We start from the raw sequence: 22,598 nt of genomic DNA, 5'->3' as shown, positions 1-22,598 counted from the left end.
ATCTATTCCCTGGACAATGAAGTACATCTTTAGTTTGACTAGGTTTGTAAGGTGGTTCTTGTTTGTTTGTTTCTCAGTGAGTGATATAGGAAGGAAAAAAAGGCAGGTTTTTGTTGATTGAAAAAAAAATAAAATTTAATTGAAATTAAAAAAGGAAAAAAGTATGTAAAAAAATTTTTAAAAGACTATACCATGCCCCAAGACCCATTTCAAACCTCTGTCCAAGTGGTCTGAAGTATACTCTGATAACACTGCTTCGCTTCCTCTCATTGGTGCCACAATCTTTCCAGTCATTTGGACTCACACTCTGAGTCATCCTCCACTCCCAAACAGCTGACAGACCCAGTGCTTCTTTCTCCACCACATTTCTCCTCCATCTCCTCACCACTCTCTGCCCTAGTTCAGGACTCTATCACCTCTTCTCAGCACTGCTGCAATAGCTTCCCCATCCATGTCCCCGACTCTATTCTCGTTTCTCTTGGATTCGCCTGACAGACCAAAGTGAAAATTCTAAAATACAGATCTGATCATAAACATATCCATTGGGCTAAGATAAAATATAATCTTCCTGGTACGGCATTAAAAGTTTTCTTTGAAATAACCACCACCTGCTTTTTGAATATTACTTTTTTATCTCACCTCTTCACTCACTATGTTCCAGTAAAACTGAGCAGTTTTCAGTAGAGAAGGTCTCACCTACCACCTCCCTATCTTTACTTTAAAAAGAATCTTTGGAAGGAAGGACAGAGGGAGTGGCAGGCAGGAGAGCCGGAAGGGCCAGGGTAGCCCCGCACAAGCTCAGCCTCCCGCTGGCTCCCAGGTGGGGAGGCCCTTGCCCCACTGCAGCCCAGCGGCTGCTGTGAAGGCCCTGGCAGCGCAGAGCTTCCCTGCGTGGGGAGCCCCCTTCAGAGACGCTGACTGATTGCAGCCCAAGCCTTGGAACAGGAGCAGCAGCGCCTGGAGAAGAGGAGGTCCAGCCCACGGGCCCTTGAGGAGGATGCAGGCCACCTGTCTCTGAAGGATACAGGGGGGTGCTGTACAAGTGGATCAATTCTCTCACAGGTTGGCAAGCTCGCCGGTATGTTTTAGATAATGGGATATTATCCTATTATGATTCACAGGATGATGTGTGCAAAGGGAGCAACGGAAGCTTGAAGATGGCAGTAAGTGAAATTAAAGTCCCGGAGAGACAATGCAAAAATGTAACTCATCATTCCAGGGAAAGCTGTGAATGCTGCGAGAGGCAGAGGCGGCTCCTCGGTTTGGGCTGTGCAAAAGCTTGTCTGATTGCCACTGGAGCAAAAAAGGAAAAAGAAAGAAAGAAAACCAATGAATCTGAAGACCCAAACTCAGAACTTCCACCGTACTGTGACAGCAAGTTCACACCATGCAGAAATGGTCCATCATGACGGCAGTCGTTAATTCCCCAGCAAAGAGAATATGATTAGTGCCACATGTAACACATTCAGCACCACACTGGAAGATTGGGTGAAAATGGCAAATACTAAGGCTAAACCAGATCCTTTTGTTTCTCCTGTATTTCCTTCACCTGTTCAAATGCTGAAACTTTCTATCAGCCACACTGATTCTTACAGCTCAGAGAGGGGTAGTCACACCATAAAAGAATCAAGGCCTTTACCTAATCTATATCCCAATTGCCAAAAGAATTTACTCAAATGCAAACTACTGTGATTGTCTCCTTGAAGACTAGACATATAGACTTGTTAAGCAACCATTCCTCAAAAGGACAGAATCATGTCCCCCCAAAAAAGCCTAACTGCAAGATACTCTTCCACCCTTCTATTCTTGAGGAAAATGAAGTGTCCAACTTTTTTCTAAATATTGCTATGCAAAAGTTGTAATGGGAGAGGCTTCTGAAAAGATGGCTGAGTAGGTAAGAAAATTCCAAGCTCTCCAGATTTCCCTCATAAACCAAACAAAATTGTGTCTCAGGGCAAACATAGACCCATGAAAAATAAGACTTGGGGCAGAACAAGAGTCCTCATGAGTCCTGGGACCGTCAGAGAAGCCCAGAAGAAAGACACCAGGAGACAGGTTTAACTAGTGTTAAGTGTAAACATCTCCAGACTTGTTCCAATGAAACAGCAGCAGAGAGCCTTGGGCCATGCTAGATCAGAGGTAGCCTCAGCACCAATTACAGGAACTTTTACTTCTCCAACAGTGTGGAATCATGGGTTTGAGTCTGGGAAGACTGAGAGAACCTCATATGATAAAGTCTTCCAGGCCCAGCTGCGCTGCTGAGACACTGGCCTGGGTAAGAAAGAACCAGCACATACTGAGTGAGTACAAAGCAGTGGGGAAGAGAGGCTGCTGGTTGCAGGTACTTACAGGAGGATGATGTTCTTGGTTTGGGGTTCCAGGCTAGAGGGGAGAAGTGAAGAAAAAGACCTAAAGCCAGAAGCACCATCCCTATCCCCCAATCCCAGGATTAGTGGTTATTAAATTAAGAAATTTATTTTTTTAAGAGAAGGCAAAGGAGAAATAACCTAACCAAAGAAAATACCATGCGAATAGGGAAGGCTGGGGTTCATCTTCAGAGGAGGATATCAAAGTAAAAAAAAGCTTCTCCTACCCCAAAGAGTAACCTTAATTGGTTACCTGTCCCAAAAGAATTTATAGAAGAATCCGAAAAAGATTTTTAAAATCAGATGAGAAGATTGAGGAAAAGCTAAAAAAAGAACAAGAAACACAATTTTATGAAGAAGTCAAGCAACCAGAAAAGGATATCCTAATTTATTAAGAAGAAAAGGACTCTGAAAATTAGAAGTGGGCAAGGGGAAACCAGTGAAGTTATAAAAGATCAAGAAATAATAAAACAAAATAGAAAGAAGGATAAAATAGGAGAGAATGTGAGACATAAGAAAAACAACAGATTTGAAGAATAGATCAAGAAGAGATAACATAAGAATAATTGGTCTACTTGAAAACTATGACCAAAAAAAGGACCTAGATACAATAATATAAGAAACAATTAAAGAAAATTGTCCTAAACTGAAAGAAGGGAAAGTAGAAATAGAATAAAAAGTTCACTAATCACCACCTGAAAGAAATCCTACAGTGAAAACATACAGGAACATCACTGCTAAATTTCAAAGCCCCCAGATCAAAGAGAAAAATTTACAGGCAACAACAAATAATTCAAATGTGCTAGGACCACAATAGAGTCACACAAGACTTATCACCAGTTACAATAAAAGACTTCAGGTCCTGAAATACTTTATCAAGAACTAGGGTCTCAGCCTAAAATAGTAAACCAGCAAAATTAAGGCTAATATTGAATGGAAAAAAATTGAAATTCAATGAAAGGTCAAGCTTTCAGGATTTTATTGCAAACAAACCTGAATTCAATAGAAAATATAACATGGAAGAGCCAACATCAAAGGTTAATTTCCAGACACTTGATAAGGACAAACTGTTTATGTTTTATATGTGGAAATGTAAACCATATCTCTAAGACTGACATTAGTAATTGGGTAGTCCAAATGAAAGATTGGGGTAGGGTTGAATATGATGTATTTCTAAAAAGTAAAACCAAAAACTTAAGAAAAACTAAAAACAATAATTGTTATATGAATGAGGTATGAGGTGCAAGAACTGATAAAAAGGAATTAAATGTGGGAGGAGGGCTGGTAGTTATGAAATCTTTCTTAGTCACATTAAGAATGGTTAAAGAGGGAACATTACATACATACTGTCACAGAAACACACATACATATAAAATCAATCAAGTAGGATGTAGCACCCTCCAAAATCAGTAAAGAAATAAGAGGGGGGCAGCTAGGTGGCACAGTGGATAAAGCACCAGCCCTGAAGTCAGGAGGACCTGAATTCAAATTTGACCTCAGACACTGAACACTTCTTAGCAAGTCACTTAATCTCAGTTGCCTTAGGGAAGGCAGGAAGCAAGGAAAGAAGGAAGGCAGGAAGGAAGGCAGGAAGGCAGGAAGGAAGGAAGGAAGGGAAGAAAGGGAGGGAGGAAGGGAGGAAGGAAGGGAGGATAAGATAAGGTAGGATATAAGAGGAATTTTAAAGTAATGAGAATGAGATAAAGGTATATAAATTAATGGGAAAATAATAAAGAGGGAAGGATTCTTGAGAAAGAGAAATTAAGTAATAGCAAAGCAAGTAAGTTAGTCAGTAGAAGACTGGTAAGCAGAGAAGGGAAACTAGAGATAATGCATATATGTGGGTAAGTGTGTGTGTGTGTGTGTGTGTGTGTATACATATATGTGTGTATTATATATATGTATATGTATACACACAGACACACACAGACACACACACTATATATATATATATTTATGTCTATATATATATGTATGTGTGTAAACATAAATATAGACTTAACTCTAGCCTTAATTGTACCTATTGAGGAAAGTGGGGAGGGGGGGAAGAAAGGGGAAAAAAAGAATAAAATAAAAAGTACGCAGCAAAGTTCACATGTTTCTTTCCTATTTTATTTTTTCTATTTTCCATTTAAATTTTAAATTACTTTTTAAAAGCAGCTGTAATTATATTGTTATAGGAAGTAGTTTTTTCTTCCTTAACTTAGAAGAATTTCTCTGTACTTTATAGAATAATGTTTTTAAAAACCTAACAACAATAAAAAACCTTTGAAGTGTATTTTATATTTAGTTCAATATAAATTTGTAGCATGCACATATAATATATATTATGTATTTATATACACATATATAATTTAACTATAGTTTATTTCTGAGAGTATTTTCCTAATAATTTCATATCAATGTACATCTCTTTCTTTGAACTAAATATTGGTTTATTAAGCATTTATGAGTATAAATGTAGATTTTTTTCAAAAGTATGAAAGACTGAGGCATCATCAGTATGTATTGTTGCTTATAAAATGGAACCTTTTGCACAGGTTTCATTCTGACAGAGGTGTAAAATATATGATGTGCCAAGGACTAATTGGTCACTTATCCATGTTAAAATATGTTACTGCAGTGATGGATAGTGATCGCATTGTCTTCCTTGAAGAAAAAAGGAATAAAATCTTAATATATCTTTAGCCCATGTGACATAACATATCAAGAATTTTTAAAAATAAAACTAGACTGTTGTCCTTCAGATGTGGAAATGGTGCTTCTAAATTGTTGATACTAACCTATTGATATATAATATTTAATTTTCATTTTTAATACCTTCTGCCACATCAAAAAGAGAGGAAAGCATTCTGATTTGTAGCCAACAAAATTAAAGATGTGTACATGTTGCTAATTGAATTGTACCAGAAAAAGAGGTTATTGTTGTAATGGATTTGTTCATTGTAAAACAAATGAAATTGTGTGTGTGTGTGTGTGTGTGTGTGTGTGTGTGTGTGTGTGTAAAAAGGAATGTTTCTATTTTATTTTTTCTTAATTACATGTAAAAATAATTTTAACTTCTTTTTTAATTTTTGAATTATAAATTTCCTTCCTCCCCATCTTCATCCCTCAGAAGTTTCTTTGATGTAGTCAGTGGTTCTCAGACTTTTGTTTTCAGTATCTTTACCTTATTAAAAATTATCGAGGATCTCTCCAAAGCGTTTTTGTTGTTGTTGTTGTTTATCTGGATTATATTTATAGACATTTACCATATTGGAAATAAAAACTACTTTTGAATTTGTAGACCCCCTAAAAGGGTTTCAGAGATCCCCAGGATTCTCTAGACCATACTTTGAGAAACACTGATGTAGATTATACCAGTGTAATCATGCAAAACATATTTCTATATTGGCCATGTTGCAAAAAAGAACAGATCAAAAATAGAAAGAGGAAAAAAAAAAGGAAAGGAAAACTATGCTTTGGTCTGCATTCAGACTCAATTGGTTCATAGTAATTTTCTTCACAGGTTCCTTGGAATTATCTATTATTGTATTGATAAAAACAGCTTATTCATTCACAGTTGATCATCATATACTATTATGTTACTGTGTACAGTAATCTGGCTGAGCTCACTTCACTTTCATCAGTTCAATCTAAGTCTTCTCTATCTTTTTCTGAAATCATCCTGCTCGTCATTTCTTATAGCACAATAGTATTCTATCACAATCATATACCACAATTTGTTTAGCTATTTCTCAATTGATGGGCATCCATTCCAATTTCCCAATTCTGTCACCAGAAAAAAAAGAGCCACTATAAATATTTTCGTACATATAGAGTCTTTTCCTTTTTCTTTGATTTCCTTATGATTTAGGACTAGTAGTAGTATTGTTGGGTATACATAGTTTGATAGCTTTTTGGTCATAGTTCCAAATAGCTCTCCAGAATGGTTAGATCAGTTCATAATTGTACCACAATGCGTTAGTGTTTCAAGTTTTCCAACCTTTTCTCTCCAACATTTGTAATTTTCCTTTTCTGTCATGTTAAATAATCTGATAAATATGAGGTCATAGTTAAGAGTTGTTTTGATTTGCATTTCTCTAATCAATTGTGATTTAGAGTATTTTTCTCATTTCACAAAGCTATAGAGAGAAAACTTCTGAAAATTACCTTTTCATATCTTTTTGATTATTTTATCAATTGGAAAATGATTCTTATTCTTATAAATTTGACTCAGTTCTCTAAATATTTGAGAAATGAGGCCTTTATCAGAGAAACTTCCTATAAAAAATTTTTTTTCAGTTTTCTGTTTTCCTTCTAATCTTGGATGCACTTGTTTTATTTGAGCAAAATCTTTTAAATTTAATGTAATAAAAATCATATCTTTTACATCTCATAATGCTTTCTGTCTCTTATTCATTCATAAATTCTTCTCTTCTCCATACTACCCTTTATTTTTAAATCAGGTACCCATTTTGATTTTATCTTAGTATACAGTGTGAGATGTTAGTCTATAGCTTGTATTTATTAAACTGCTTTCCAGTTTTTCAGAAATTTTTGTCAAACAGTGAATTCTTTTTGGCCCCCATACTTTTACACAAATCAGTCCTTAAGGTTTTTCAGTATTCCCAAAGTGATCCTTATTGAAGCCCCCTCATTATTCTTCTGGCCAGAGCTCTGCAAATTCCCAAGCCAAATTTTCATCTGATCAAAACCTTTGCCAGCTTGTCTCTGGTTGTAAGTTTCAGTAGATTGCTGCTGGACTTGTCCACTATTAGCTGTTAGGAGGCTTTCATAGTTTAGAATGACTGAGCTGCAAGCTCCCTTTTCATCTGGAACTCCTGATCTGGTTATTCCACTAAAACTGAAACCTGGAATTGGGGTTAGAACTGAGCCCTGGAATGAGAACCACATTGCTTACTTCTGAATTCTTCCTTGCTCAGTGCACGGCCAGAGCCTGTGACTGCATCTGGTGCTCTCATCATCCCTAGAAACAGGTACTCTGGATCTGCGACCTGGAGCGGCACCTGTTCAGATCCCCTGCACTAATTCAGGGCTCTTCTGTGACTTCTTCCTGCCCTAGGGCCCAGACCAGCTTGGACACTGGAATACTCTGCATGGAGCCCTGTCTTCCTAACCAGACCCCATCTTCAGAGAGATAGACATCTCTTTCCGTCTCCTTAAATTGACCTTGGTTGGAAAAAATAACTCACTGTTGATTTTTTTTTCCCTTGGATTTCCCAATCATGACTTGGTGTGGCATTTTCTAGATCTTTGTGGAGGAGGGATGGTATAGTTTGGGAGACAGGCTGTACTTCTACTGTCTGTTTCATTTCCTATACATCTTCACTCAATAACAAGAAAGAAGAAATATAATAGAGAAAATGAAATGGCAAAAAACACATTCATGGGCTTCACAGTAGTGGCCCCCTTGGAGAAATAAAGGCCTGCCTTCCTACCTGAACACTTACAGCATTTTATACTCCAAACAGAGGCAAGAGGACATGGTGTCTCCCTTCTCAGACTGCCCTGAGTTCAATTATTATCTCTGTAGACTCTTACAATTATATTCCTAATCCTGTCTATAATCTAACCTATATCAGTTGCAGTTCTGCCTTACCACCTACATATTGGGCATTTCCACCTGGAAAGTGATTTTTAATGCAGCAAGTTGAAAAGAGGATTCCTTACCTTTTCTCCTAACCTACTCCTCTTCCTCGGTTCTCTATTTCTGTTGTGGGCAACACAAGACTTCCAGGCACTCCCAATCCTCCTCCTCCCAAACCCAACATGTCCAAATGGTAGCAAAGTCTTTCATATTCTGCCTCTATGAGATCTTTCCATTCTGTCCTTTTTCTTCCACGAATATGGCCACACCACATCTCAGGTCTTCACCTCACGTGTTATTACAACAGATTTTATAATTACTATTCTCCTCTACAGTCTCTCCCCTTCCCAATCTATCTCCTACATAGACTCCAAAGTGATGTGTGTGTGTATGTAGACACACAAAAAGCACAGATTTAACTCTTGTCATTCTTCTGCTTAGTAAATTACAATAGTTCCCTCTAGTTTATAAGATAAAATAGAAACTCTTCTCTTTGGCATCTAAATCTCTTCACAATCCTATTGCAGACTACTTTTCCAGGTTTATTATACAACAATGTCCTCAGATTCACTGTCCTTCAGATTCATTTGCCTTCCGACTATTTCTCACACATGCCATACCCTCCCATACCTGGAACACACTCTTTTTTCACTTGGGGCAGCTAAGTGGTATAGTGGACAGAGTTCCTGGCCTGGAGTCAGAAAGACCTGAATAGAAATCTGGCATAAATTAAACATTTAGTGTGTGACCATAGTGTGTGACTTGAGCCTCAGTTCTCTCATCTCTAAAATGGGGGTAAAAATAGAACCTACTTCCTAGAATTGTTTATAAGAATCAAGTAAGAGAATTAAAAACACTTGGCACAAGGTCTGGTACATAGTAAGATCTATCTAAATGTTAACTTATATTATATATCATATTATACTATGGTTATAATATATTCTGCCCCTTAGAATCCCTGACTTTCTTCAAAGCTTAGCTTTAAGGCTACCTCCTACAAGAGGCCTTTCTCAGTCTGTTAGTACTTCCCCCAACAAATTATACAAACACAAACACATACATATACACACATTCATATATGTATATATAGTAATTTCCCTTAAAATTCCATGCTCAGTTACCCCTATACACATATATACACACATGTTATATATAGAATGAACATGTACACATAATAAATATTACAAAATATATTATGTATACATGTTGTTCCTTATCCCCAACATCCCCTCCTTGTAGCTTAGCTTCCTTGAGGACTGTAACTTTCATTTTTTCTCTTTATATTTATATTTTCAAAGCTCAAAAAAAGCAAACTATTAATAAATAATGATTTATCAGTTTATTAATTTTTGTCTTCTATGAATTTCTAGATAGCTGTTGCAACTCTTCTTTCTATATTGAAGCTACTCTATATATTATTTTAGTAGATATTAGTCAACCAACAAGCACTTATTAAGCTCCCAGTATGGACCAGATATAGGATGGGTTTTAGGGATACAAAGATAAAAAACAAACAATCCCTCCAGGAGATATACATATGCGTGTATGTTTATATGAATAGGCTGTTTTCCCCTCAACTTTGTCAATTTAAAGCTCTATTTATTTAGATGTGAGAAATTATAGATAAATACATTCTCATCAAGCCTTGTTAGATTCATTCCATTCCTAGCCAGGATACTATTATTCCCTTATTTTAAGTTGTGGTCCAGAAATAAATTGTGAACTAAAATCAATTTTTAACCTATGATCTCTAATCCTCAGTGTCTTACCTGTAATATGAAGATAATGTTATCAACTTCATAGAGTCATTGTGCAAATGAAATAAGATATAAGATAACATTATTATAGCATGCTCAACTATCAGCCACAAATCAACAAATTTAGCCTTTCTGAACACTGAAAATTTTACCTGTCTTTGCTTCCTCATCCTTTCCACGCCTAAAAATAAATGCAAATTATTTTGAGATTAGATTTCTGATAGTAAAATATATTTCATCCTTTGATCTCTAAAAACCTCACTGATATTTTAGATAAAACATTATTTTAAATTATGTCAATTTGTATGTTTTTACTATGTCTCACAGAAAATTTGCTTATTTTCTGTTCCTTGTACTGTCTCATAGTTTTTAATGTCATCACCTGAGTAAAATATTTAGAATCTATTATTAAGAATAAAGGAGACATACTTCACAAGCCAGAGAATTGTTTAAACTGCACATGTCTTCTTCAGAAATGAGATGATTAAACGCTTCTACATGAATCAAAGTATGATTTAGTTTGATGTCACCAACTTTTAAAATTAATTTAGTTTGCTTCATTTGAATTTTTTCTTTATTTCTAGGGTCTAGACTCAATGCTTATATATTGCTATATAAATCATTTCAAATTATCAAGTAGTTGATAATTTTAAAGTTTTTGTACCATTCTTGTTTATGGAATTTAGAGTCAGTTTCGGGCATAGTTATCTGTGTAAGATCAGTTTCAATAATACTAATAAGTGAATCCATTTGATTCTGAACATTTAATATGTAAATATAGTATCTGATAATTAGGTGTTTAATGAATGTTAAGTGAGGAGAAGGGAAGGAGGAAGAAGCACTTTCCTGAGCAAACCGTTCTGTGCTAAAGGAATAAATGTGTTACATTCACTTAGAGAAGGAAGTAGTAAGAGGAAATAAGTTGAAAGTAAAGATAAATGTGAATCTCAGGCTATAGTCCTCTGGAGAGATTGAATTCAGTTACTTTCAGGACTGATCAGTAATGACTCTTGATCAGGTTTTTGTAGCTAAAGAATGATTTTCTCCATTCCATGTACTCTCTATGCATTTGTTCTCATTCACATTAATACATAAGGATTGACCATCTCCTGAATATCTTGTAAGCTGACTTGCACTTCCAGTATATTCACTTGTTATCATTCTAAGTCATAGGTTTTGTTCTGTTTTGTTTTGTTTTTACCATTCAAGACAAAATCTAGACTCCTTCTCTGAGGTAACTTGGTTTCATTAAGATCCTTTCCCTCGTTAATCACTCTGACTACTCCCACAGCCTAGAACAGATATGACCAGTGAACTTTTGGAGCTCAATTTCCAAGGGAGTACTGAGTCAACAGTGGAGGGTGCCTTTCCAGAGCCATAATTAACATGCATGAGGTAAATGTGTCACATAAATTAAGCAAACATAGGTTGTAATCTGCATTAATGGAAGGAACTTCCAATTTGATCAAAATATAGATCCAGTTAAATAACTAACTATGAAATAGAGCTTTCCAAAAGCAGAATGAGGGAATGGCTTGCCCTCCTAATGGATTACCCTCCCCTGGAGTTCTTCAAGTGTGGTACTTCCCCTCAGAAGCAGTAAAGTTGAAATTATCTTCAGTTGATCAATAACCATCTATAAAATGAAGAGGTTGGATGATCTCACACAGTTCCTTCCAGTACATAATCCATAATCCTCTGAAGCAGAAGTACATGACCATTTGTTGAAGATATTATAACAAATTCCTTTTGTCTATAAGCTGAACTTAAATTACCTCTGAGGTCCTATTCCAATTCTGGTTCCGGAATCAGGCTGATTTCATCACTCTGCCTTAGGAAACAGTTTAACAAATCAAACTGCTAGCACCTGGTGAGCCAAACTAAAATGTTTAAACTAAAACCAATCTTTTCTTCTGTTTTTATTCTTTTCTTAATATTTATTCAATAATCAAAGTTATGAACAACTAGTTAATTCAGAGTAATTATAGTCCTGAAGACAAAGAGACTGGAAGACTAGATGTTCTCTATCAGATCTATGATTTGTAGACCTGAAGAGACAGCTCTAAGGGTACCATTATCCCTTCCTATATAAGTAAGTAATCTCCCAGCATGACCAGTACATTTCATAGTGCCACATACAGTATTGGAGTACTGGTAAACAGAAGGCACTGTAATGAAAAGTGGTCAGTCATTGTTGAGCTCCAGCTGAAAGAAAAGAAAAGGGAGAGGGAGGCAAACAGAGAAAAAGGAAAGTAAGAAAATAAAAATAAAGGAGAACAGGATGTTTGGGGAAGGAGAGGGAGAATTGCTGTTGCTGATTTTGAGAGGCCTTCTGTTCTCCCAGAATGTTTCTATTACTGTTTTTCATACTAAGTAGACCCAGTGTGGGCCTCAGGAACTGAAAACAAGAGCAGGATTCCTCCCCACTGTGTTGCCTTAGGCATCTAAGTGGATAAAACACAGGGTCTGGAAGACCTTAAATTCAAATTCTGCCTTAGATCTATAGTAGTTATGGGGCCCTAAACAAGTCATATAATTATCTAGCTTAGCTTGATGACCTCTAAATTCCCTTGCAGTTTTAGGTATGTTACACCTTTAGTGCCCATTGTTTTTGTCTCTCTGTGCCATCTGAGATGTGGGCCTCCTAATAAATGTGGCTTGAAGTGCTACTAGTTTGGTTGTTATTAGTGCTTATATAGAAAAGGATACTTGGATTTAGTTTGATTTTTATAAGTGAAAATAGAAGCCCCCACCCATTACAGGTAATATCAAACAACCCCCACTGAATTTCTTTGCTTTTTAAAAGAAATTTTATTGATCTTTTATTATGCACCAGACCTGGTAAGGTTTTATGAATTAGGAGACACAGATCCAAATGCCACCTAACTTATCACAGTGAGAACCCTTCAAAGATAAGAGTAAAGAATAATTTTTGAGTTGCAGATTACTTTGTCAACCTAAACAGCTGATCCAGCTGCCTTAACACTGTTGGACGCACCAGAAATTTGTGCCATGAGCTTTGAAGACTAAATTGACCCCAGAGTTGTCACACCGAGATCCCAAAGAGTCACAGCATTAATAATCCATACTTTAATCATTAAGAGCAAATTCAGAACAAGTAGGAAAATGTGCACCATGCTGCAAATTTGATAGGATGTTGATGAGAAGCCGTAGTTCCTCTGTGGTTAACATGATTAGTTTCCAGGCATTAGCAGCCCTATCCAACAGCCAGCAGTTAGTTATATGCTGCAGGTTTTCTACATGTGCTAATTGAATCAAACTAGAACTCCTTCTTGAGGCTGAAATGGACATTCTACAACTGTGTGCCCTTAACTTCAGGAACTTTAAGCTTCTCAGAAGAATCCTTTTCATTTCTATAGAAAGTGTGTGCCAGTGATGGATGTTATCTGAAGGATAGTTTCATGGACCCCCAAATATAGTCAAAAGTTAATGGTCAGATTCATTAACTAGCAAGGCTACCCTCCAATTTTCCAATTATCTATTGATTAGGAGACTCACCTAGATCTTAAGTAATTTAACAAGTTTTACACTATACCCTGTCTTCATGTTTGCTTGAAGCACCTAAGCATGAAGACTTTAGAAGCAGCTGAGCATATTTTGTTCTTTCACTAGGGTTTTTAATATTAAAGACGATTTTATTGAACTCAGTCATCTCTAACTTTCCTTGGATAAAATGTAAAATAGTTTACTTGATATTCTTACTAGCTAATGATATTGCAAATTTCAAAATAATAAGTGAAAAGGCATATAAACATTTAACACATATCCCGGAATTTCTGTTTAAATTTATATAACTTTTGACTTCACAGTTATGATAGAAATGTAGTACATAAACATGCCTAACATGGAAATATGTTTAGAATGATTGTATATCTATAATCTATATCAGATTGCTTGCCCTCTCGGGGAGGGGAGAGGTAAGAGAGAGAGGTAGAAAAATTTGGAACTCAAAATTTTTAAAGAACAAATGTGAAAACTATCATTATAAGTAGCTGGAAAAATAAAATAAACTATTAAATGAAAAAAATTTAGTGTATTCATGAGGTTATATAGGACCATAGGAAGTAGAACCATGAGATAGCCTACAGATAATCTAAGCAATATTTTCATTTTACCGATGTAGAAATGAGTAGAGAAATTAGGTTACTTGTCCACGTGTCATTCAGTAGTAAATTAGTACAGTGTGGATTTCAATTCAAGTCTTCTGGCTCAAAATCCAGTGTTCTTTCCCTGAACTTTCACTTTCTACTAATATGACAATATTTTAACATGTGGCTAAATTATCTGAAACTCCACCATTATATGTCAATGGAGTTTATAATTGCAGCTATTGGGCTCCAGACTTGAGGTTCCAGACTGCAGAGATGCTGTTTTCATTAATTTATACATTGTCCTCACTGACACACATCATTAGGAAAGAATGTCTTTTGGAGTTTCTGTCATCCTCTGGTTGGGCTGTCCTTGGGCGGCAGGTATGTTCTAGAAGTATCTCTGGTTTGGACCTATCAGCTTGAGCTCCGCTGGCATGAGCTTAGAGAAAACAGGGTCACCTCCGTTTCGCAAGGAGCAGAGTCAGATTTAATCAAAAGCACTACTATTTACACATTTGAAAAGTAAGTTTCTGGATGTATATTAGAATACTGGACATCCAATGCAGATGGACACAATGAAAAGTTCCCCAGGCTTTTTTGGAAGATTTTACCTTTCTTATTCAAATTTCTGAATGTATCACCCTTCTCCTTGCTGCCCCAAGGAGCCACCCCTTATAATAAAGAAAAGGAACCAGAGACAAAAATAGTATTTCAAAAAAAAATCCCAATACATTAGCTGAGTATGACAGTGCATATAATGTTCCATGCTCATTGCCATCCACATCTCTGCAAAAAAGGGAAGAATATGTATATTCTCATTTCTTCACCAAGGCCAAGGTTGTTGTTATGATTACAGATATTTCTTGATATTATTTTTGTTGTTCTTCTATTTATATACAATAATATAAGTTATTTACATTGTATTCCTGAATCTTCTCAATTCATTCCAATTGTAATTGTATGTCTTTTTTGTTTCTCTTTATTCATCATTTCTCACAGCTCATTCATACTGCATCCCCCAAGCCCTATCTGCTTTATTTTTAGCTTCTTGCTACTCCAGGTCCTGCTATAACTATTTGGGAATGTAGGGGATCTTTCTATTTATCATTAAACTCTTCTGGTAATTAGCCTCTGCAATGAGATGGCTGAATCAAAGGGTGTGGCTATTTTAGATACTTTCTTGGCACAATTCCAAATTGCTTTCTACAATGCTAGACCAATTCAATGCTCCACTAATAGAAATTAAGTACAGACCCTACTCATATTTTTTTTCATCTTTGTCAAATTTGATAGACATGACTTGTTTTGGTTTGTATCATTCCTGTTATCATTGATTTGAAGCAGGTCTTTTTGAGTGCTTTCATATGACTTGTTAAGAATTTGTCCTTTTTTTGGAGAATTCTTTGTTTATATCCTTTGATCACTTATTCACTGAAGAATGGATTTTGGTCTTATATATTTCTATTGGTTCCCTACCAGAGATATTTAATACAAAGATTTCCCCCAGTCAACTTATTTTTATTCTATCTGTTTTAATAGAGCAAAAGCTTTTTAAATTTTAAAATTTTAAAGTTTGGGAAAAGCTTTTAAATTTTCTTCTCATTGAATTTTTTTTAATGTTTTGCAGTAATCTCTGTCTCATTGTTTTGTTCATAACTATGAAAATTATTTGCTTCTTTCTTCTAATTATTTGATAGTGTGACTTTTAATATTCAGATATTCCTTTTGAGTTATTGTGGTTTATGGTATAAGATATGAGTGTAGGACAATTTTTTTAAAAATAAGTAATATTGTACTTTAACATATTTAACATGTATTGGTCTACCTGCCATCTGGGGGAAGAAGTGGAGAGAAGGAAGGGAAAAAGTGGAACAAAAGGTTTTGCAATTGTCAATGCTGAAAAATTACCCATGCATATATCTTGTAAATAAAAAGCTATAATAAAAAAAATAAAAATAAATAATATTGGTAGTTCCAGCTCAACTCACTTTGAGACAGACTGATGACTTTATAGATTAAAATGTGGTCATGTGACAACAATACGAGAGACCCACCCTAAATAACATACATATGGAACTTGGGGGGAAAAAAGGTAATTAGAGCATCAAATTTTTCCAAAGAAGGAAAATTTCCTCGTACTTCCATATATCTATAGATAGCTTTGATCTCTTCTGAAAACTGCCCATCATTATGCTTTGACCATTGGAAAATTACTCATTCTTATAAATTTGACTCAGTACTCTATATAGTTGAAAAGTGAGATCTTTATCTATGTAGTTAAAAAAAAATTCCCAGTTTTCTGCTTTTCTTCTAATCTTGGCTGCATTGGTTTTGTTGTGCAAAACTTTTACAATTTAATGTAATCAAAATTGTCCTCTTTATATTCCATGGGGCTCCTTATCTTGTTTGGTCACAAATTTTTGTTTTATCCATCAATTTGACATGTACCATGCTTCTTCAATTTGCTTATATCATCCTTTATATCTGAATCATAAAGCCATTTTGACCTTATCTTAGTATATGGTGTGAATGCTGAGCTATATCTAATTTCTATCAACCTACTTTTCAGTTTTCCCAGCAATTTTTCTCAAACACTGATTTTTTTGCCTTCAAAGCTTGAATCTATGCATTTATCAAATACTAGAATATTATGGTCATTTACTACTATGTATTATGTAGCTAATCTATTTCGCTGCTCCACTACTCTATTTCTTGACCAGTAATCATATTACTTAGATAATTACTACTTTGAGTACAGTTTAAGATCTGGTACTGCTAGGCTACTTTCCTTCACATTTTTTTAAATCATTGTTTTTCTTTATATTCTTGACTATTCTTCCAGATGAATTTTTTTTTCACTATTCTTTCTAGCTATGTAAAATAAACTTTGCTAGTATGATTGCTATGACACAAAATAAGTAAATTGAGTTAGATGCAATCGTCGTTTTCACCATATTGGCTTGGTCTACCCATGAATAATTTATATTTCTTCAATTGTTTAGATATGACTTTATTTATGTGAAAAGTATTTTGTGTATTCATGTTGTTCTTCAATCTTAAAAAGAATTTCTCTATCTCTTACTTTATTGATAATATATCAAAATGCTGATGATTTGTGATTTTATATCCAGCAACTTTCCTAAAGTTATTAACTATTTCATCTAGCTTCTGCATATTATCTGCAAAGAATGATAGTTCCTCCCTCATTGCCTATTTTAATTCCTTTAATATCTTTTTCTCCTATTATTACTAAATCTAGCATTTTTGTTACAAAATTGAAAAAAATGGTGATAATAGGAAAACTTGGTTTACCCCAGTCTTACTGGGAAGATTTCTAGTTTATGCCCATTATATACTTAGTTTATTTCTATTATTTATTTATTTATTTGTTAATTATTATTATTTATTTCTAGTCTTCTTCAAAAATAAGATTAAATAAATATTTTGTTAAAAGCTTTTTGCTGCATCTATAATCATATGATTTTTTGTTTGTTTTGTTACTGACATGGACAATTATGCTGATGATTTTCCTGATACTAAATCATCCCTGCATTTTAGTATAAATCCCATCTGGTCATAGTGCATGATTTTTATGATATATTGCTGTTATCTCTTATGAGTATTTTATTTAAATTTTTTGCATCAACACATTTATGTGTTGATTTATTTAGTTATTTTCTATTTAGTTAGTTAAAGGGATCTAGTAAGGAACATCTTCTTTGCTCAGTTTCCATTATATAGTTTATATAATGTTCTTTAAATGTTTGATAGAATTTACTTGTGATTTCATCAGGTCCTGGGGAATTTTTCTTAGGGAATTCATTGATAGCTTGTTCACTTTCTTTTTCTAAAATAGGGTTATTTAAGTATTTTGTTTTCTCTTCATTAATCTAGGTAACTTATATTTTGTAAATTATTTACCTATCTTACTTAGATATTAGGATTTATGGACATATAATTGGCCAAAGTGGCTCTTTAGCCACCTTTTTAATTTTATTTTGAACTAAGTAGAAAAGAAAAAAGCAGAATAAAGACTGAAAAAGAAAATAAAAATAAGACAAAACATTGTCATATGCCTAGCAGCAAGGATAATTCAAAATATATAACAATAAATTTCCATGTCAAAAAGAATATATAATAATGGACACTCATGAATATAATTTCTTCTATCTTTTCTTTTCTTCCTTGTAGGTTATTCTTTTGTTCTCTGCAATGCACTTTTTACTTTATTTTTTTCCCCTGTTCATCCCCCCCATCTCCATCAAGCAGGCTATATTTAAGCACAAATATAGTTATTTATACATATATATTCACACTCTTCCATACATATACACATACATATACCCACACATATATACCTACATACATACATAAAAGCCCTTCCTTTTGTATATCTTTTATGTGAGATAATTTACCTCATTCTACCCCTCCCTTCCTCCTTCTCCCAGTGCATACATCTTTTTCACCCCTTAATTTTATTTTTTAAGATATTATCCCATCACTGTCAACTTATACCCATACCCTTTATCTATATAGACTCTCTTTAATTGTCCTATTAATAATAAAGTTTTTAGAAGTTATAAGTATCATCTTCCTCTAGAGGAACACAAACAGTTAAAATTTTTTGAATCCCTTAGGATTTTTCTCTTCTGTACACCTTTTCATGCTACTATTGAGTTTTGTATTTGAAAATCAAATTTTCTATTTAGTTCTGGTCTGATCAAGAATTGAAAGTCTTCTATTTCACTGAATATCCATTTTTCCCTTCAAAGGATTTTACTCAGTTTTGCTGAGTAGGTGATTCTTGGTTGTAATCTTAGCTCCTTTATCCACTGGAATATCATATCCAAATGCTCCAGTCCTTTAATGTAGAAGTTGCTAAATCTTGTGTTATCTTGATTTGGCTCCATTATATCTGAATTATTTCTTTCTGTCTGATTTCAATATTTTCTCCTTCACCTTAGAGCTTTGTAATTTAGCTAAATACTCCTGGCAGCTTTTATTTGGGGATCTCTTTCAAGAGGTAACTAGTGAATTCCTTCCCTTCTTACTTTACTCTTTGGTTCTAAAATATTAAAACAGTTTTTTTAAAATAATTTCTTGAAATGTGATTTCTATACTCTTTTTTAATTTTAGCTTTCAGGTAGTCCAGTAAGTCTTAAATTATCTCTCCTCAATGTTTTCTCAGGCAATTTTTTCAATGAGATATTTCATTCTTTTTCCTAATATTTTTCATTGTTTTGATTTTGTTTCATTGTTTTTTAGAGTCTCATAGAATCTAATTTTTAAGAAATTATTTTCTTCAGTGAACTTATGTACTTCCTTTTCCATTTGGCCAATTCTGCTTTTTAAGGAGTTTTCTTTAGTGAATTTTTGTGCTTCATTTACCAAGCTGTTTACTCTCTTTCTTTTCTGACTTTCTTTAATCACTCTCATTTGACTTTCAAAAAAATTTCCCTATTTTATTTGATTTTTAAAATCCTTTTTGAGCTCTTCCACAAAACGGGAGTGGGAGAGAGGGGGCTAAAAGTGATTCACAATGTAACAGATTTGATTTCCATGTCTTTTGTTGTTTGTTCATTTTCTAGCCTATTTCTTGATTTATAACTTTATATTAAAATTGGGCTGTGTCCTTGAAGCAGAGGGGGCTCTGTCCCAAGTTTAAGGTTTTTTATTCTGATTTTTTTAGAGCTAGTTCTAGGGGTCTGTAAGTTTTTAATTCTTTCAAAATAGCATGATCTAAAGAGAGGAGTGATCATGATTCTCCTTGCTTGGACTCAGGTCTGTGTGTGACTACAAGCACTTTTTTTTCTGCCCTGAAACTGTAAGTAGGGTCCCCATTCCCCTGGGGCCACAAGCACTGGTTGCCTTAGTGCTCTTTCTTACATTGGGACTGTGATCCAGAATCTTATATGGACAATGCAACAGAATTTTAAACTCAATGACTGCAAACTGTAATCTTCTGACCAGTTATCTGATCTCTTTACTGTCTGTGTACTGAGAACTCTGGAAGTTGCCACATATCTCCAAAGCCTTCTGCTGGCTTGCTGGAGCCTAAAAAAAAGTGTACAGCAGAGCACTGAACTCCACTCTCACCCCAGTGAGACAGATCTCTCCTGCCAGCCTCCTCAGTTGTACTGGGCTGGAAAATAGTTTCATCCTAACCTTTCATTAGTTCTACTGCCCTAAAATTCATTTTTGAGGCATTACTTTTTTATTTGGAGTGTAATTTGGGAGATCCCTGCCTTTACTTAGCTAACCTGGCTTCTCCTCCTTTCTAATATTTTCATCTTACCAAAAAAGATATTGGTTTGAAACTGTACCCTATTGGTTTGAAATTGTACCCACCATGATCTCATACCTTAGAATGTAAAATGTCATAGTAGAAAAAAAAATGATAAATTCCAATCCACAACAATCTTTCTTCCTTCTAATTTTGTGACAATAGAAAGCCCACTTAATCTCTCCAAATCTCAGATTCCTCACCTATAAAATCAAGAAATGCACTTAATGATTCCCAAGGTCCCTTTTAGCCCTAAATCCCATGGTTTAATTTTATCTATCTTAAAAAAATATTAATCTTCTTTTTCTGATGAACTCTGGACATCTTATGTTTATATATCTGTAGCACCCAGAACACAGAACACTGAATATATTAGATTCACAATCCATATTTGTTTAATTAAACTTAATAATGTCACTAGTTATTTTTATGTGATCTTTTTTCCCTAACAGCTTGAAGTATTATAAAATATATTCTTTCATTTGATCCATTTACATCAAAGTGATCTAGTATAGCAGTGAAGGAAGATAAAATTGTTCATTTAATTCTTCTTTTGTGGATAGAAAAACAAGTTACATAGAAGTTAAATGAAATTAAAATAAAATCCTATAATTCTAGTTCATCCCAAATATTCTATCTATTCTATAACACAACACCCAGTTTGCATCCAAAATGGTATGTTATTCAGTAACACTACTTGGAACCTCAAGAACTGAAATTTACACTTAATACTAACTTATTAAAAAGGAATGAGTACATGCAAAGCTTTAACATTAATGCATTTTCCTCAGTTCTTTAAGAATCAACTATGATACATATGATAGCCCCTTCTTGATTCAGAGCAGAACTATTTGCTCATCCAAACAGGAAGAGAAATATGGATTATTGCTTAATATTTAAATTCATTTTTAAAAATCTTCCTTATATACTAAAATAATTAAAAGTTTGGAATAAATAGGAAAGTATATATTTACTGTGAAGACAATATCATTAATTCTATGAACACCCAGCCCTCAGTTTTGTTTTCCAGCAGAGAGGGTTGCCAAGATATAGAAAATATCCTTAGTGCACTGGCATCTTCCCTCTATGTCCTGTGAAGTAAGAGATAATTAGAGGGTCCTCATGTTACTTAGCAACCGGTGAATACTGTTTGCTATCATATCATTAATATGATATGAAAGTGCTTCATATAAGACATTCATTTTGCATTAATGAAAATCAAATTTGATGATATGATACAAAATCTATTCTTACTTGTGACTTATTATAATACTTAAGTAGCTTATTTATTGAATTAGGGGTGAGTGGTTTTCATGCTTCAGATTGTTAAAGTGACTTTGTTTTCAATAATATCCAGCAAAATTTGATAATGTAATTACTCAGGTATAAAGAACTGATATCTATACCTTGGCACAATACTAGTCCTCTGACAGTCTCAAAAAGAAGCAAATAAATTGCTATCCTACATATTACTGATGAGAACTCAACACAAGCAGTGGTTCTAACTTATCTACAGTTTTCTCAAGAGTGAAGAGAGGAGGTCTATTAGATAATGAGACCATTAGATAATGATCCCCACTTTCAAAACCTGGGAAAAGCTTCTTCAATCTACAGATGAGAAACCTTGAGGAATCAATGTGCCTTAAGTTATAGGATAACAATAGCAAAATAGACCACTGGGGATTGGCTAGTCTACTTTCATCTCCAGAAAGTATTGCACCCAAAGAGTCTGAGCCATGTTGGATACTCAGGAAAAACAAAGACAATATTTAGGCTAAACAAAAGGCCCCATTTTGACAGTTCAATTTGTTGAAGACTATACTTATATAGCCTGAGAAATTTGAAATTTCCTTGAGATTTTAAAGAATAGATAGACTACCAATGGAAAGGATTGTTTTTAAGGAATCTGAGCATTCCTATACTCTCAAAGGGATTGGAACAGAAATGTATATTCATACATTTTTCCACATCAATTTTTCTTATTTTTTGTAGGCATGTTTTTAACATATTCAAAAGTAGCATTAATCCAATAATACTGATATGCATCAATAACTAACTTCCATAATAAACCATATGCATACTTTTCCTTAAAACACTTAACATTCCATGTTAATAGATATATAAAGGGAAAAGAAAAAGGAAATAAGTGTTTATTTAGCAAAAATTATATGTCAAGAATTGCCTAAGTGTTTTACAAATATCTCCTTTGATCCTCCCAACAACTAAGAGCCAGAGGTTAAGGGATTTGTTGAGGAGTTGCAATTAGTGAATATCTAATGCTGGATTTGAACTCAGGTCTTCCTGACTGGAAGTCCTGGTTTCTAACCATTGTGTAATATAGCTGCCCAACAAAAAACAGAAATGACCCAGTCCCTGCCTATAAGGATTTACATCTCCCATTATATTTGCATGGAAGGGGAGTAGGAAGATGAAATGTTCATCAATAAATGTGATATAAGTAGAATGTGATAATGGCAAAAGAAAGTTCTG

General features: G+C 34.4%; 1 protein-coding gene and 1 pseudogene across 1 annotated transcript in view; both read left to right on the top strand.

Annotated features, from left to right (window-relative positions):
• The window catches only part of LOC127552272 (pleckstrin homology domain-containing family A member 3-like), a 36,444-nt pseudogene extending 32,219 nt beyond the window's left edge, over positions 1–4,225 (top strand).
• CFAP61 (cilia and flagella associated protein 61) overlaps positions 1–22,598 on the top strand; it is a 344,569-nt gene that overhangs the window by 290,816 nt on the left and 31,155 nt on the right. The window lies entirely within an intron of this gene.

This window comes from Antechinus flavipes, chromosome 2 (assembly GCF_016432865.1).
Source record: "Antechinus flavipes isolate AdamAnt ecotype Samford, QLD, Australia chromosome 2, AdamAnt_v2, whole genome shotgun sequence".
Taxonomy (NCBI): Eukaryota; Metazoa; Chordata; class Mammalia; order Dasyuromorphia; family Dasyuridae; genus Antechinus; species Antechinus flavipes.
This window is presented reverse-complemented; position numbering and strand designations above follow the sequence as displayed.